This window comes from Aythya ferina (genome assembly GCF_964211825.1).
Source record: "Aythya ferina genome assembly, chromosome: 7".
Lineage (NCBI taxonomy): Eukaryota > Metazoa > Chordata > Aves > Anseriformes > Anatidae > Aythya > Aythya ferina.
The window spans coordinates 31,614,031-31,630,629 of NC_140302.1; the positions used below are offsets into that span (position 1 = coordinate 31,614,031).

The 16,599-nt window shown below is 41.1% G+C and overlaps 1 protein-coding gene and 1 long non-coding RNA gene across 11 annotated transcripts in view; one reads left to right on the forward strand and one right to left on the reverse strand.

Annotated features, from left to right (window-relative positions):
• Positions 1–16,599, reverse strand: part of LOC311439357 (uncharacterized protein) — a 95,787-nt gene that overhangs the window by 41,058 nt on the left and 38,130 nt on the right. The window contains exons 1-2 of one of the 10 annotated variants that reach the window (XR_014694671.1): positions 8,322–8,744; positions 297–1,827 (exon numbers count right to left, since the gene is read on the reverse strand). The exons of 7 other annotated variants lie outside the window; for them this stretch is intronic. The gene's annotated coding sequence lies outside the window, so the exon portion shown is untranslated. Of the gene's footprint in view, positions 1–296; positions 1,828–8,321; positions 8,745–12,491; positions 13,283–16,599 lie in introns of those variants that run through there. 2 more of the 10 variants (XR_014694670.1, XR_014694672.1) reach the window with 2 other exon arrangements.
• Positions 1,616–11,692, forward strand: LOC311439358. The gene is made up of 4 exons (XR_014694673.1): positions 1,616–1,659; positions 8,764–8,830; positions 9,720–9,823; positions 10,292–11,692. It is a non-coding gene; the product is annotated as an uncharacterized lncRNA (long non-coding RNA).

Below are 16,599 nucleotides of genomic sequence, written 5' to 3' on the forward strand. Positions count from 1 at the left end.
CTCACTAGAGGAGATGAGCGTTTAGCTGATTTGCAATCTTTCACATTCCTGAGGTTATTTCTCTCCAGATGAGAGGAACGGGCTTGTGCTGAAGCACCAGCTCATAACCCTGACACAGGGGTTCAAATCCTGGCATTGCTGCATCCTTCCCCCGCAGCACTGAACATAAATCAACTCATTGGCTTGTGCCTCAACTTCCACGTGCAAAAATAAAACACACACTGTAAATCCAAAGAGATTGGCACAAGCTTAGAACAGTGTATAACAGGGCCATAACAGGGATCACACAACTGAAATCAGGTTTGGATGAGTTTGTTTTTTTTTTCTCCCAAACAAGTAACTTTAAAAAATAAATAAATAAAATAAGAAAGCTTTCTTACAATTGTGAGATCTCAGCTGGAATACTGTAACCAGTTTTATGCATCACACTAAGAAAAATGTGGAGGAATTGCAGTTCATAGAGAAGATATCAACAAGAATCATAAGTGCAGAAAAACATTTACGGGGAAGCTGGAAACAACTGGGTTCGTTTACATCGTGGAACAGAGTATTGTCTGACTATAAGGCAGTGTTTCAGTCACTAAATCAGTAAATGCAAAAGTAATTGATAATAAAACTAAGTAAACAGCTGCCCAGGCTAGACAGACTCGTTTTTGCCATGCAGCAGGGGGAGGGACTCACTCCTGACCTCTTAAGTCTATTCCAAACTTAACTGTAGCAACGTGTATTATACAACATACTAGTGAAATAAAAAATATTTTTGTTAAATACCATAAGGCAGAGTGAGTCTCAAAGCTATTAATACATTAATAAAATAAAAATAAAAATGCCAAGACCATCTCTACACAACGGATATACATATTAGGACATGCAGATACATGACTTGGGCAAACATCAAAATCAATTACATCCAAAGGACTGCTTGTCTCAGCAATTTGCATTTCTTGTAAAACACTTGAGAGCTGATTCAATAGTCAATCCTCAACTGCCCAACGATTCATCCCATTAAGTCATAGCCAGGAACACGCACGTTGACCACAAGGAAACTTTCTTAGCCCCATGCAGCTAATTGTTTTCTTGCTTGAAGCCTGGTGTCTTTAAATAATTCTGGCTAGCAGAGTGGCAGATGATATTCCCATTTTCCATGCAAACACATAATCCTTTTCTGAAGGCTGCTAAGCTCTTTGCCACCAAAATCAGTGGAACTCCAGCTGTTTACATCGGATCTGTGAAAGGCTTTGAAGATGAAAAGAACTGTGCAAGTGCTAAGTGTAGCTATTTTGGCAAGGAATCTAGACCAGAAACACAGGCTGTTACACACAGACCCTATTGTTTCCTGTCAAAAGTCATCTTTATCAGCATAAAGGCAGAAGCCAGCAAAACCCAGGCAGCCACATTAAACAAAAAAAGTAGTTTGAGAGCCAACAGGATACTTTCAGAGGCACTCTCAGCAGAAGGGCACAGTAAAATTTTACTTTGTGTCCATTACTAATCCTTTCTGGTATCAGCTCTAACATTTTTTAATCATAATTATTTATTCTCACACAGCTTTTGAGCAATCTTTAGGCCAGACTAGTGTTTGGAGGACTTCCCAGCAATGTGCCATATGAAGGGCACAGAAGCTGAGGTGAAAAGGCTGTGTGTGAGGAGCAGCCCAAGGTGAGGAGGAAGTTTCCTGGGGCAAATACAAGAGAACAGGTACAAAGGGTTTTGGTTTTTTTGTTTTCCTTTTTTTTTTTGAGGGTGGGAGTGTTTTGTTTGTTCATTGCTTTATTTGACTGCTTTGTCTGGAGAGGAAACAGAAGTGTCCAGGTCTGGAAAGAAGGTCTGAAAGAGAAACAGGGAGAAAAAATGGCATTGGAAACGTGCTACAAGCAGGAAGGGAATCCAAAGCTAAGGTGCTGTACAAACTCATTCATCGATAAATGTAAATAAAAGCAGAGTAAACAATGGAAAGAAGAGCACTGGAGAAAAGATTGAAGAAATATCTCCAGATGAATGGTCTGTGTTTAGGGCAGCACCCCAGGGAAACATACCAACATATTGTTTCAAGACAGAACCTAGAAAAGTCTGTGAGGACTCAGCTGAACCTTTAGTAATAATTTCACAAAATCTGAGCAGACTCTGACAGCATCCCCCAAAGCGTTAGGGTGAATTCTGAAGACAGGTGACATCCCCAGAGACTGATCAAGCTGACAGAAAACATCTACAGCAAGTCACTGCATGTGGCAACAGCAGACAAGGTGGTGATGGAATGGTTCAGGATGACCACTGAGGTCACACAAGGATACATGTTCTGCCCAAATTTATTTCTCCTCGTAGCTGATGCTACTACATTCTAGCCTAATGATGGCCATAGGCCATAGCTTGGACAGAAGAAACTGAAAATGCTGAGCTGTATGAAAAGTCTGTTGATACATCAGTAAAATTGACCTCACCCTGAACCACAGGGACTCTACAGAGAGTAACTGAAAAAGTGGATAAAAAGAACATAAAACTTGACCCAGGAATTTTTGGAAGACTACAGAAATAAGGCTGCAGGTCCAGGTATTCCAAAACCCTGCAGACTTTGAGGATTCCAGGCAGAGAATGGGTATTGAAAAGATTCTGGAAAGAAATCATACCTGTTGCTATTGACTGCAGATAAATCAAAAATATTATAAGATTTATAAGGTTATGGTTATTTTTTTTTTTTTAATAAAATTCACAGTTAAAGGAACTCAGCAAGCAAGAGAAGAAAAGTCAGCAGCTGCAGAAATGACTTCAGCTAATGAATTACATGGAAAGGTCTAATGACACAGATGTCTTATTTCACTTCCCTTGTTGCTGTTAACTGGCACACTTCACGTGCAACTCTGTGGATCACAGAGGTACACAAACTAGCCAAGCAGCATTTAGCCTAAGCTTTCCAGTGTACAAAATAAAATGCAGTGTCACGGAGATGTGGATCCGAGCCAAAGCACCCTGGGGCCAGGAAGGCTCAGCTCACTCCTGCAGGTCTTTGCAAACCCCAGGCTCCAAAGAGCAGTACAGAGGATCTGCTGTTCTGCAAGAACTGAACACATTAATCATTCATGGATTCAGACTATTGCCCAGAAAAAGACAGCCACTGTGCGTTTACAAGTCTTTTCATCATTTCCCATCTTGTAATTGATCACCATATGCAGTGGGTCAGGAGAATTTCAGTAAATTCCCTTGACAGCAGAAGGCTGAGGCTCTCAGGGTAGATCTCTACAACAGCTAGAAGCATGGATCCAAGTTTTTTTTTTTTGCTGTTGTTGTTTGGGGTTTTTAAGACCAGCTTCCTATTCTCCACGTGTCTTTGCAGTCTTCACAGAAAGTATTTAAAAGGGTCAGATCTGCTTCCTAGGGAAACAATCAGCAGACTAGACCAGCACAGTTTCCTCAACCCCTACATCCCACCCTGTATTTGCAGGCTGCATGATATGGAAAGAGGGACCTAACGTCATCCTGCTATATCTTTGTCATCCTCACCTCACAAAGAAGCAAAGGGCTGCACTGCATCCCCACATTGTCTAGGCTGGATCAAGTCCAACCCATCAAACTGACCTCCCAAGTCCCAGCACTAAACCACGTCCCCTAGTGAAATTCTTCCTAATGTCCAATCTAAACCTCCCCTGGCACAATCTGAGGCCATTTCCTCGTGTCCTGTCACTTGTCACCTGAGAAAGGAGACCAACACCCTTAACACAGCAACCTTCTTTCTAACAGCTCTTGATAAAAATAAAATAAAATAAAAATATAGAGATAAAACATGGAGGGAGAGGGAGAAAGAGTGAACTTCAAAGCAAAAGCTCGCTGCTATGGTGAATTTCCAAACATTATGTGAGTCACTTACAGAGGAAGTTTCTACATGCTTATGTTTTCCAGCTCAAATACTGTAATTAAACTACCTTAGCTACTGATTGGGAAAAGCTTTATTATCGCAATAGCTAAGCCTGAAGATGAATCACATCGCCTTTGTACACTGCAGGTGGTTTATCACAGAAGCCACCCAATTGCCTTTTAGGACAGGTGGCATTTACTGAGAGAAAAAACACGTTTTGTCATGTTTGTCTAAGCAGAAGATACAATCCCAACCATTGTCTGCTGTTAAAAAAATACCCTGAGAAGGCAACATTTAAAGGGGAGAGAGAGACTGCAAAGCTGTTCTGACACTAGTGATTAAGTCCTAGGAATTTATGAGCAGGAGATGAAAAACCCAGCAGCCCATTACTGATACCCTTTGCAGACAGAATGCGTTGTTCACAGAAGGGCGTTCCTTGAGCAGGAAACTGCAAAATGGGCCATGTACGATCAAAGATGCGGCCATACTGCTGTCATGTAACAAGCCCAAATAAAGATAAAATTAAGGGCACGATCCACAACTACGCATTCCATTTCATCAAATATTTCTGGGTGAGGTTTTGAAAAGGGCTCTGCTTCCAGGTCATCAGCTGAAGCAACATGATTTTCTAAATAGTTCAGTGACCAGAGCATTGAGATCTTTTGTTATTCCAGACAAATCAACCTGAAAGAAGTTGCTGGGTATCAAGCATGTTATAAAATGCCACTGAAGGTTCAGAATGCTTCTATCATATGTCTTTAACAAAGAAATGCTGCTCCTTCCATGTTTACAAGGGGCCAGACACAGCAATCCCTACAGAGGGTATGAGTTTTGTGGGAAACAGAACTGAAATTGGGACTAGACAACTGAACCCTCAACCTGTGTGATGGGTCAGACTTGAGTTTCTTTTTCTTCTTCCTGCACCCAGGAAGCCACAGGAAAAAGACAGTCATTGGTGTTCTGATCTCTTACCCACATTTTATCTCATGTAACAGTACTTAAAACGGTTCTTCTTTTTCTGTAGAGAACTGATATGATTAAACCAGGGCAAGAACAAGTCATGTCCAAAAAAATTCCTTAAAAAGGCAAAAATTAACCACCCTTGGAAAAACAAGAGAGGAATGTGAGTAACACAGCATTTCCTGTGGCTTGTATACTTATCTCATACTGTAATGACCAAGTGGCTTATTTGTCTCTACCCGTTACAAAAGGGATTCTTTGCATTTTCACGTGGTTCAGCTCTACAACCAACCACGCAGTTTTACTACTTTGTCTTGGCTATTTTGGTGCTTAGATACTCAAATCCTTTTCCCTTCCCCCAGTAAGTAAATTTTCCAGGCTAAAGTTCAAAGTAAATTCCAATGTGATTATATAAACACATGCATACTGTAGATTGACATCACACAATGCCATTCTTTGTTGCTGGATTTTTTTTCTTTTTAATTTGCAACAACTTCTGTATGCCTGGCTTGCTTCCCTAAAATAGTAGCTTATTACACCCTACTGAATAAGACAGGGCTGTATTTATTCCTCTGGCAGTTTGGATTTTGCAGGAAAAAAACACGATTTAATTCATAAAAATAGACCTACAAAGAAAAAATAAGAGTAACAGACCTTATGAATCTCCCTGTTTATTAATGCATGTGATTAGTGGAGTGGAGAGAAAGCAGGTTTATGTGTTTCAGTCCATCATGACTGTGAAATTGAACTGTAAATGGTACCTAGTGCAGTCAAGTGAAACAGACACCATGCAGCGAGTTAATGGAAATGTGGAGAGCTTTTCTTTTTAACAAAGTACTCGAGCAATTATCCCAGCACACCCACAGTGAAATGAGATAAAGTTAGTCTGTGCATTACAAAGGCTGTTAACTGCAAAATAAATTTACTGACAGCCATTTGGAACCCTTAGTTCATTGTTCCTTTTTCTGCACCTATTAGCTAAAAATGACAAACAGCTAAAAATGAGCAGCCCGTGCTTTGTGGGGTGGGAGAGCAGCAGCCTGGGATGTTTGTTATGGGCACGTGCTAGCCAATGGGGAACTGCTCTGGGTTATAGATACTGCTTGCCCCAGAACATAAATAAATAGTCCAAGAAAGTAATGCACTTCATAATCATACTCACCTGAAAACGAGGTGGGGTTTTCAGAGAGATCTGCAGCAGCTTTGTTCTGCCACTCAGCCTATGCAAGCGTTATGCACTTCTGACAACCCCACTACTCTTACTGCGAATGCCTTTGTACTGTACACCAACCTTTTACAGCAATAGCAAAGATATCTGAGCTTCCCCATGGGCTCAGCTTTCCCATCTCTTCCCTGGCTGCTCACAACACTGAGGAACGGAGGTCGTGTTTGAGGCGTTAGCTGCTCCAGCACAGGACCCAGGAGCTTACCCTCTGAAACTACCCTTGGATGCATGTTTAGTAAGGATCTCCTGCCCTCTCAGCAGCTGTGCAATGATACCAGCACATAAGATGGTAAAAATTGGTGCCTTGGGGCAGAATTCACCCCCTGGGCATGGCCAGACAAGAAGCTCTGCCCTGCCGTGCACAGCGCAGGGGTCTCACAGCTGACCCAAGGGGGGCTTTAATGGGAGCGAAAGGAGCTTCACTTCCCAAACAGAAAACCTGAAGAAAACACAGGGAAAAAAGCTACCCATACAGAATGTATTCATTAATGTTCACTATGTTTTTCTATAGGTTTTTCACTCCAGGGAAAACCCTTCCCTCCCAAGCCTTCGCTAGCCAGCACGATGGTTTGTTACCTGTGCACCAAAGGCCAACCTATTTTATGATACACCCTGTGGAGAAGCTGATATGGCAGCAATGTCAAAAATGTTTTGAAAAAGCAACCAATTCTATATATCAATTGTAACTTCTGTTTTACAAAGTTATTTATTGCCAGTGAGAACTGTGTTTGGCCTCTTTGATATACTTCCTTGTGACACCAAATGTCACAGCACGCTGTTTGTTTTTTATCGTACTATTCTGAGAGCAGCTCAAATGCAAACCAGTATCAAATGTAGCACATTGACCCAAAGTCAATCCTTGTTTTATGTAATACCGACGACGTCTCTTACTCCCACGGCAATACAATCTAGTTCCCATTTGCATTTCCAGTGCAGATGAAAGGAGAGGGCTGTTTACTCACTCTTCCGTTACTATTCCTGGTCTCTGTGCTGCAGCATCACTATTCAGCAGGTATATTGACTTCCCTAATTCTCTATTCTGGAGCACATCACCATGGTTTGTTGCTATTAGCCTTAGTTACCCAACCTCTGAGAGCACCCCTCCCTTCTTTTCAGGGAGGTATGATTTGAAGATCTGTATCTTTTGGCCTCACAGCTATTATTTATGGCTGTCAGTTAGACAACAGAAACTGAAAACTAAATAACCAATGCTCTCCCCCATTACTGTCACTTCTCCCTGTTTTTTATTCAATATGATCACAACTTTTATTTCCCCTAGTTGTGTATATTATGTAAGCATCCTGTGCAGCTCTGGCACAGCTGCATCACAAACAAACACACTCTCCATCCCCTCCACAACCTTAATCCCAGCCCCAGCAAATAAAACTCCGTTAATTCTGGGAACTGCTCTGATTTCCACCCTCCTGAGCCATACACAGGCAGAGCCATCCTCACATAGACCCTCACTGCAGACAAGGGATATTGTAGCTTGCAACAACAGTTTGACGTGGGACCAGTCTGGACCCTGGGGAAGTTGCTGTTTTGTCCTGCCCAGAGCTGCTAATGCATGTGCACTGGCTCCTCTCTCTGCCTTGCAGCACTTCCATCTCTTTGCATGTCTGTCAGATTCTTTCCATGTTGCTTTTCCTTTGCTGTGCACTGTAGCAAGATTTCTCCAGCTTTCTATTTTTCGCGCTGTGTGCACTCTGGATCTAGCGTTACGCTTGAGATGCTATCAAGTAGCCAAATGTGACACGTTTTCAAGGTTGGCCTCAAGGTAACTAACTAGGGGAGTGAGCCTTTCAATCACAATCAGATACCAATCAAATAAAAATAGATGAGTGCTGACAGTGGACTTGCATTATTATACTGTCTATTTCCAGCTGGTTTAGGTCAGGATGTTTTTATCAACCGAGTCTCCAACTCACCTCACTAGTATGCAAGGAAGGCAGGAGGGAAAGTGGTTGTTCAAGAATGGAATAGTTTGTGATTGACAGCTGAAGGAAAACAAAGACAGTAGTTATCCTGATTTATTAGATGTAATTGTGCTTCTAGCATCGTTATAAGACAAAGCAAATCCCAGAGATAAAATCAATCTGGGGAAGGAGCAGGGACCCACAGCTGTGAAGGCATCATTTCAAGAAGCAGCTTCCTTCCCTCCCTTACATAAACATGACGTCAAAATACTGTAAACCTGCCCCTACCCAAACTGCATTCGTTGTGTCCTAGTGCATGACACAAAGTTCGCTACTGACTTCAAAGGAACAGAAAGATACAGAGAAATTTTACCTTTAATTTGCCGTGTTGATATAGATCAGGGAGATTTGTAGGCTTTGATCTTCCCTTATTTAATTAAACTCAGATGAAACCCAGTTGAAACGCGAAGTTTCAGCTTCAGCAGGGGACTCTATGGCCCAGCAGAGTTTTCACCAGTCTTTCATCTCCTCCGATCAAAGCACCTTATCCTGACCCAGCTGATGTCAAATTATTCTGATTCAATCCCAGGGAAGAACTGTCTCTTATTTGCAACTGGGGCTTCCTGTGAATATCACAAAGGCATCTCACATGGAGGAGATGCACTGTTGTTTACCATGTTTGCTCCAAAATGCATATAAAAGAAAACAGAGCTTGACTACTCTGCAAGTAAGCACCGCAGCCAGAGTCCTTTAAATGCAGGGAGAATTACATACATCTTGAATTAAGGTCTAATATAGGGTTCTATTTTTCACAGATTTTGTTGCTAATTTTTGCACCTGTAAGGAATTGAAACAATGATTTTGAGCATAGCTGGCCTGAGGGTAAGTGGTCTGATTTAGCTTCTTATTAAACAATTGAGCTCAGCTTTCGCAAATTCATCATTTCACCTGAACATGTTAAAGACGATTCTAAAACTGCCTGTTCTCCAAAAATGTCATCTCTGCAAGTTACATCTTCTTTCTTGTTGTGTTTTTGTTTGTTTGTTTGTTTTTTAACCTCATTTTCATCAGAGGGAAATTTTGGTGTCACAGTGACAGAACTGCTGTAACCCACAAAAACCTCACACCTGATTACAACATAATATTCACACCTTTGAAAAGAAGTACTACCAATCCATAGGTCCCAAGCAAAACCCTGAGCCTATTAAGAGCTCTGCAGGAGCAGCCCCCTTATTCTGTCTGCTGGTGCAAAGTCCCATCGATTCAGAAGGACTTTCTCATGCAATGTTCCTTCAGGGCACATAGATGAAGGCTATGTCTCATCCATAGCCCCCTCATCCTTCAGTGGAGGTGCATAGAGCTATTGTAGACCATCCAAAACCACCAAACATCATGGCTGTAGCCATCCATGACTGCCTTTATGATCCAAACTGATTTACCTTCCCTCTTGAGAGTGTGGTGGGGTGGTCTCAGAAAGCTTATAACCACCCACGAGGGCATGAGGAAAGCAGGACACACATCAAGTCTGGTTTTCTACCAACATCAAAACTGTTATTGCACTTGCACTGCAGTATTGACGAGTCGAATAATGTTCAGGTGCTTTTAGAGGTCAGGTTCATGGTTCTTCACCTCATTTTAGAGGTTTAGATCAGGTTCTTCACCTGTTTGAAGACTGATCATTACCAGTAAGGGTCTGTGTAAATGTTGCTCTAACTAATGGGATTTAGACCCATGCTTGCTAACACTATCACAAACACTTTTTTTTTTCAAGGGGAGGATCTTGGTGTTTCCTGAAAGCAGATGTATCAATGGGAGTTAAATGTCACCAACTACCTTTGGCTGATTAAACTACGTTTTGCTACATCTGATACAATTGTAAGAGTGCACCACACTGATAAGGCACAAGTTTTGCACAAAATGTCATGCATGTTTATTATGAGATTAAGCTGCAGCAGGTTTAATTTTAGATCTTTTGATTCAAGTGGTGCAATGAAGATTAAATGTTAGGCATTATTAAAGATGCAGATGTGGTTATATTGAATTATAAACCTCATTAAGTGCAATGTCCTAGACAGGCTTGTGAGATAAGCTACAAAGGACTTCCTTACCTCATACTAAAGTTATTAAAATATTAAAAGGTAAATTCAATCATAAAAATATTATGATAGAATGAAACTGATACTTTAAAAAACTTATTACAAAAGGCTACATTCCTTTCATGTATAATTACTTCCCTTTCAACTTAGATTGTTGGATTTGATATTAAAATGCAAGTATTTTTCCTCTTTTGAACACACATAAAAAGCAAATACAATGGAGCCAAATTTTTTTCACTCCTTTCAGCACCTGAGTCTTGAAAGGTCCTGCTCCTCATTGTCAAGTATTGAATTCTCATCGACATTAAAGTTCTCCACCAACAATTGTATCGGGTAGCACAGGCATCCCCGCTTGCATGGATGAGTGGCTGAGATGCAGCTATCAAAGGAAATTTATGAAGAGATTTTGGAACATCTGAGGTGGCTACATTCAGAGAAGGGACCAACAACATAGAATTTGGCAGAGATTCACACAGAAATAAATGAGGATTTTTCAGATCTTCTCATCAACTTCTTTAACATCAGACAATTGCTATAGCCGTCATTTTGTAGAACGGCAGGGGCTACACAGTGAAATTTGAAAGGTCAAAAAGAGAAAAGTTTAGAGTTAATAAAACAAATTATTTTATGAGGTATATAATGAAGCTGGGGGGGCTCACTGCTATGAGATATGGAGGTTCCATGTCATCCCACTTCAAAAGATTGTATCCTATTGGCATGGATAATGAGAAAGAATACCGCTATGTTGCTGCTGAGGATGAATGATCTATAAGAAATAAAAGCATTGCTGGCCCAGAGCATCAGCCAACCACTGACTACTTGTGGGGGTAGAGAAAACCCTCTCATGGGAATTCCTTAATTGCTCCGCTTTCCCTTGCAAGGGTTTGCTCTGGCTCTTACCATCAAGACAAAGGTATTGCTTTGACCAAGCAGGACAATTGCAGCTCTTTCATTCTATGTAGAGGTACAAGCAACTTCACACACCAACAGGGCTTTTGCAGATTTTATCAAAACCATATGAACAGCTGCACACAAGTTCTGGAAACATTCCCACCACTTCTAGTAAGCATTCCTTCTTTGCAAGATGAGGTATGAGCTATTGAGCTATGCTGACACCATCACCTGACTGCTGAGTTTTGCAAATGAGCAACTTGCCCCTCTCATTTTAAAAGATCCCAACTGTGTCCTAGCCTGGACCACTTTTTTTTTTTTTTTTTTTTTTTTTTTTTAAAAAAAAAAAAAAGCCCATTAAATCCTTCGGTGTAAGTTCCATGGTTTTCTTCTATTTTCCTGTTAAACCTCTTTGGCTGAATTAGATAAAGGCCATCCTAATACACTGCAAATGTAGAGACAGTGATATTACTTCTCATCTGCTCAATGACTACATTTATAAAATCATGCAAGAATTTAAGAACATTTTCTGTAGGTACATTATGTGACTTGAATGAACTAAGTGACCACAACAGATTTGATTCATGATAAGATATCTGAATTTGTTTGTTTGCAAGACTTGCTAGATCAGATAATCTGACTTGTCTTTCAGCACAGAGAGCAGATCTCTTCAGATAAAGCTGGGGAGAAAAAAAAAAAAAAAAAAAAAAGACCAATTGATTTGATTGCATTATATTTTACATTAGATGATCCTTTTGGGATCCTTATAAAAGCTGGCATTGATTTAAAGCTATCAGTCAATGACTCAAGGCACTTGATGTCATAAATGGCAAGATAAAAAAGCTTGTTATACAAATAAATCAAATAAAGAGAAGCTACAACAATGATTTTTGTAAAGTAGGCAATCTCATTCTAGTATGTTAGAGCCTGATTATCGCAGCTGTAATGAGGATCTGAAAAAAAAAAAAAAAAGAATATATCTCACTTCTGCTAGAAAGGGAATAGGGGAAGTGGGAAAGCAAGACTTGTAGCAGAGTATCCAAATCTTTTATAATATTTTTGTGGTAGAGAGCTACAAATCCTCTTGCTTCTTTTTAGCTGTTTCTCTGTATGACAACCTGAACATTTTAGGAACTTTTCTCTATAGTAATTTTCTCCTATACATAAACCAAGTTATGTTTTTTTTGTTGTTTATTTGTTTGTTTTGTTTTTGTTTTTGTATCAAGTAGAACAAAACAACAGGATTTAAAGGGAAATACCATTTACTTGTGAGAGTTTCTGAAAAATAACATGGTTGGGTATTTTCATCTTTGTTCATCTTTGTTTCCTTGCCTTTTGCAATTTTAATTTGGGAAAGTGCATACACTGTGAAATGTTTACTTAAATATTCCATTGTTAGTGCATGCTCCAGGAAGAAAAATAATAATAATAATGCTACTCTAAAGATCAGTTCTTATGGTGTGGTGTTTTTGTTTTTTTATTGGTGGGTAATTTGTTGGCAGAAAAAAAAAAATAATTAAAAAAATCAAGGCTCCTACTGAGAGCAGACACTTTGGAAGAAGGCAGAAAGTAATAAAGCACCATCACGAATTCAGATGTTGCAGACAGAGCTACTAAATAAAATACACAAACGGGGCAGCTGGGACTGTTGCCTTTTCTCCTGCTCTGTAAACATAGGTCTGCAGAACATAGATTGCTTCCGTAGCTGGAAGTAATAGCAGCTCCCATATCCTCTTTGAGCAAAACCAGTCATGACAACATGATCTCTTGCACAGCCTGTACTTTTTAGCACACGGACAATTGCAAGATGACTCACCATGCTTTTAATTGCAGCTTTGATCATTAAATCTTTTTTGAATTACTGAAGACTCTATTTCCGCTTTTCAGTTACAAAAATCATCAGAAAAGGATTTGAGGTTTCAGGTTAGGAGGTTCAGCTTTCCTTTTAAAATCCCAGCTTGACTCGATGAGGAACCATAAAGTGCTGCAAACACTACGACAAAGCGACAACTCCAGACCAAATTCCTTAGCCTCTAACATCCTATGTTGGCATCTACCTCTGTGTCTCATCTGCCATTTCCAGGGGAGATTTTTTGTTGCTTTGGTAACCTACTGAAACACTAACTGCCTTATTTTCATTGTAGCTGGTCTGCTTCTGGCATGAGTTACCCATAGCCCTTTTTGGATTAACCAGATGCTGTTAGTATTTTTCGGCGACGTTTCCATCCAGTAGTCAAGGAAGGCACCACTAGATGGCTCAAGGGACTGGTAGGCTGCATCTACTTCAGCAGGTCTCCAGACAAGGCACTTGGTGGTGGTCCCCAAGAAATCTTTGGCCATGGAGGAGCTGTTCAGGCAGCAGAAAGAAGGCCTCAGCTTTTTTCTGTTTGGGACAGACGTCCAGCAGCGGGGTCCCAGTGGTGCTATGCACTCACCCAGGGACAGTGATGTGGAGGTGTAGGCATCTGGCACAGAGCAGACCCCAGCCTTCAAGTGGCAGCCTTTAGGTAAAAGGAGCATCTCCTTAAGTGCCATTCCTTTGCAAACATGTCCCCATGAACACAGTGGGGACCTTTGCACCTGCACAAGACACTGTCAGCCACACCAGCAGACAAATCAGCAGGAACCTGCCCCATCTCTCTGCTGAGCACACACACCACTCATACCCCATGCCTCAAGAAACAAAAGGGCATATTTTGCTTCATAAAAGGCCTGCCCTGTTCTAGCAAAGCCCCATTTCTGTGCAATGCATCATCAGTCAATAGAGGAAAAGGATGATCCCTCACTGGCACGAGTACATAGCTCAGAAATTCTCATTCTGGCTCTATTCCCTTGCACAGCCACACAAATCCCAAAGCAACTTGTCAGTGACTTTTAATTCTAGCTGAAGATTAACACAGTTGGTAGTCATAATCACCAAATGTTTTCTCAGTGATGTAAATCCCTTCCCCATTGGAAACCCAGGACCTTGCCACAGCCCAGCTTGCGAGGACAGTTCCTCTGTGCCCACTACGTGCAGAGAATGAATTTAAGCATTAGCTTAATGGGCTTTTAAGTCTCCCTGGTCATCAGCCCCAGAGAGGTGCATCCAGCCGGCTGCTTCTAATAGTTAATTTGTTTCACAATTGGAGAGGGAATTTTTTCTCTTTAGAAAGCTCTTTAGTGGGACCACTTCTCCCCTAACTAACATCAGATCTTTCTGACTTCCGAAGAGTCACTTTAGTTTTATATACAAGGGAGGCAAAACTCAGTTCCTTATTATACAACTGAGTACTGAGTTTGTCTGCCAAAAGAAGTGCAAAGAAAGAGCAAGGAAATTATAAATAATGTTGATAAAAACAGGGAAAGAATCACACTTCTTATCCAAGTGTTTTCCTGGAGTAACTCCACCTTTCTACGGCCTTAGCCCTACAACAGCACTTCACCTTCTCCCACTCTTTGGCAACCCTCACGTGGGCACAGTCTTGCTCAGGTCATTTTCTTATGGGGAAGGGTAGGAGTTGTAGCATTTTTAATATTTAAACAAGCTTAACACACCTAGTATATAGAGATTTATAAGCTACAGGAACCTGGTCAGCCTTAACTGAAACGCAGCAGTACTGTGACCAATTTATTTGGGATCTTTAGAAGTGAAAAATGGGTAAGTCCCCTTATTAACAGAAACCTTCTAGCTGCCAAGAGAGCTTTTGGGCAGCCAAGGACTCATTGGTAGGAGTTTCCACAAATCTTGTTTTTGTCAGACTTCTCACAATAGGGCAACATAATCAGGTGAAATTAAAATGGCCCAGTGTTAGACAGTCAGCAAAAAAGAGGGCCCAGCCTTCAATTAGTGTCACCACTAACAAGGCTTGTGAAAGATAATATAATGGATCTTGGCTGATTTCCTGCCAAGTTCCCCAGACCTCACTTTGCTTTTTTGACTTTACATGCAGTATCATATTTAGCAAGACTAATGAGCCTGCATTCCTCTAATGGGCCCACCCCAGCATGTGAGGTTTTCTTTTTCTTTTGTTGATGATCTCCCTTTCTCAAGAAATCAATGTTTTGAAAAAGACAAAGAATAAGGTCTTTGCAGCATTATCACTCCAAGGTCTCTGCTCTACCCTTACTTTCAGACTTGCAGAGCACAAGAATCATTTTTGCCTTGCAGTTTGAGAGGAAATGTTAAAAAAAAAAATCTTTCTGCAGTGTTGGAAATGTTTTGCTCCTGCTGCAAAGGCCCAGTACAGTACAAATTGTTACGCTTAATTGGGGAAACTGATGGAAGCAAACAGAGAAAAAGAGGAGAAATAAAAGGAAAATAGCAGAATTCATACAAGAAACCCTTACTCTGTTTTATAAAGCAAAGGGTATGAGCACAAACCATCCTTCATCAGTGAGGTATTCTCAGCTGCATCTGTGGAAGCTCTGCTGGAGAGATGATGGGTTGTAACAAACTTTCCCTACAAGCAGAGATAATGGCAGCTTCATAGCCCAAGACCTGGAGCAAAAGCAGAAGCAAGGATGACCTATTTTGGTGGAGAAGGCACCTGTGATCATGTTAGAGAACATTTAAACAAACTGGACATACACAAGTCCAGGGGATGAAATCATGAGTGCTGAGGGAGCTGGCTGACTTCACTGCAAAGCCACTCCTGGTTATCTCTGGAAGGTCATGGTGATCAGGAGAGGTTCCTGAGGACTGGAAGAAAGTAAGCATCACTCCTGTCTCCCAGCCTCAGCCATTCTGTGGCTCATCACACCCAATGCAAATCACATGCAGCTTTCAAACAGGCCAAACACATCCCTGTTGAGCTGCATCTAGCAAAAGACGCTGGTGAAAAAGCTGCAGCACAGCCAGGACTGGGACAGAAGCAAGCAGGCACTACAGAGGGCAGTGTGTCTGGACTGCTTGGAATTCAGCATAACATTCAGCCCATGTCCATTCAGACACCAGGCAATGGGGCTCCAGGGATAGCCTTGTCACTGGCCCCTCTCAGAGAGCCCTGGGGCATCTTTTAAGTGACAGCCCTTGGCAACATGAAGGATTTGGTATAGGATTTGTGACTTCAACCAAGTTGCCCACATATCCTGCGTTTTTGCTTCCTAGACAGACTAGTAACCAACAGCAAGAAGAGAACAGCTCAGCTTCACTTTTTAACATCACGAGAATCAACAAAGATAATGACTACTACAGTTTTCTTAAGACATTAGTATTAATAAAATTCATTCTGAAGGCCGAGACATTAAGCACTAAGCAGATGATGAGCTCCAATTGCAGCAATTACTGATTGACTACGTAATGTACCCTGGCTTTTGCTAATGTTGTCCTTGTCCTCTTCTCCCCCCTCTTTGTGCCTTCTCCAACTGTTAACTACATCTTTTTAGGCAATGGGCAATGGACTGCGGAGTGAGACTTCATGCATGAGGTCTTTGGTTTGTTGATCACAGTTCCCCAAGTTCCACTCTTCTAGTGATTCTTTTTTTTCACTTTTTTTTTTTTTTTTAATGGGAGTATTTATAGGGTCTCGGCCCTCTATTCATTTTTCTCTTTTCACAAAGCCTGTAGGGACACAATTACCTAGAGCACTTTTTACGCCTTTGTGAAATGAAACCATGCAATGGGTTCCGATACTATCAGTAAGGTCGTTTTCCTTCATGTCAAAAATAAATGTCTGAAATGAA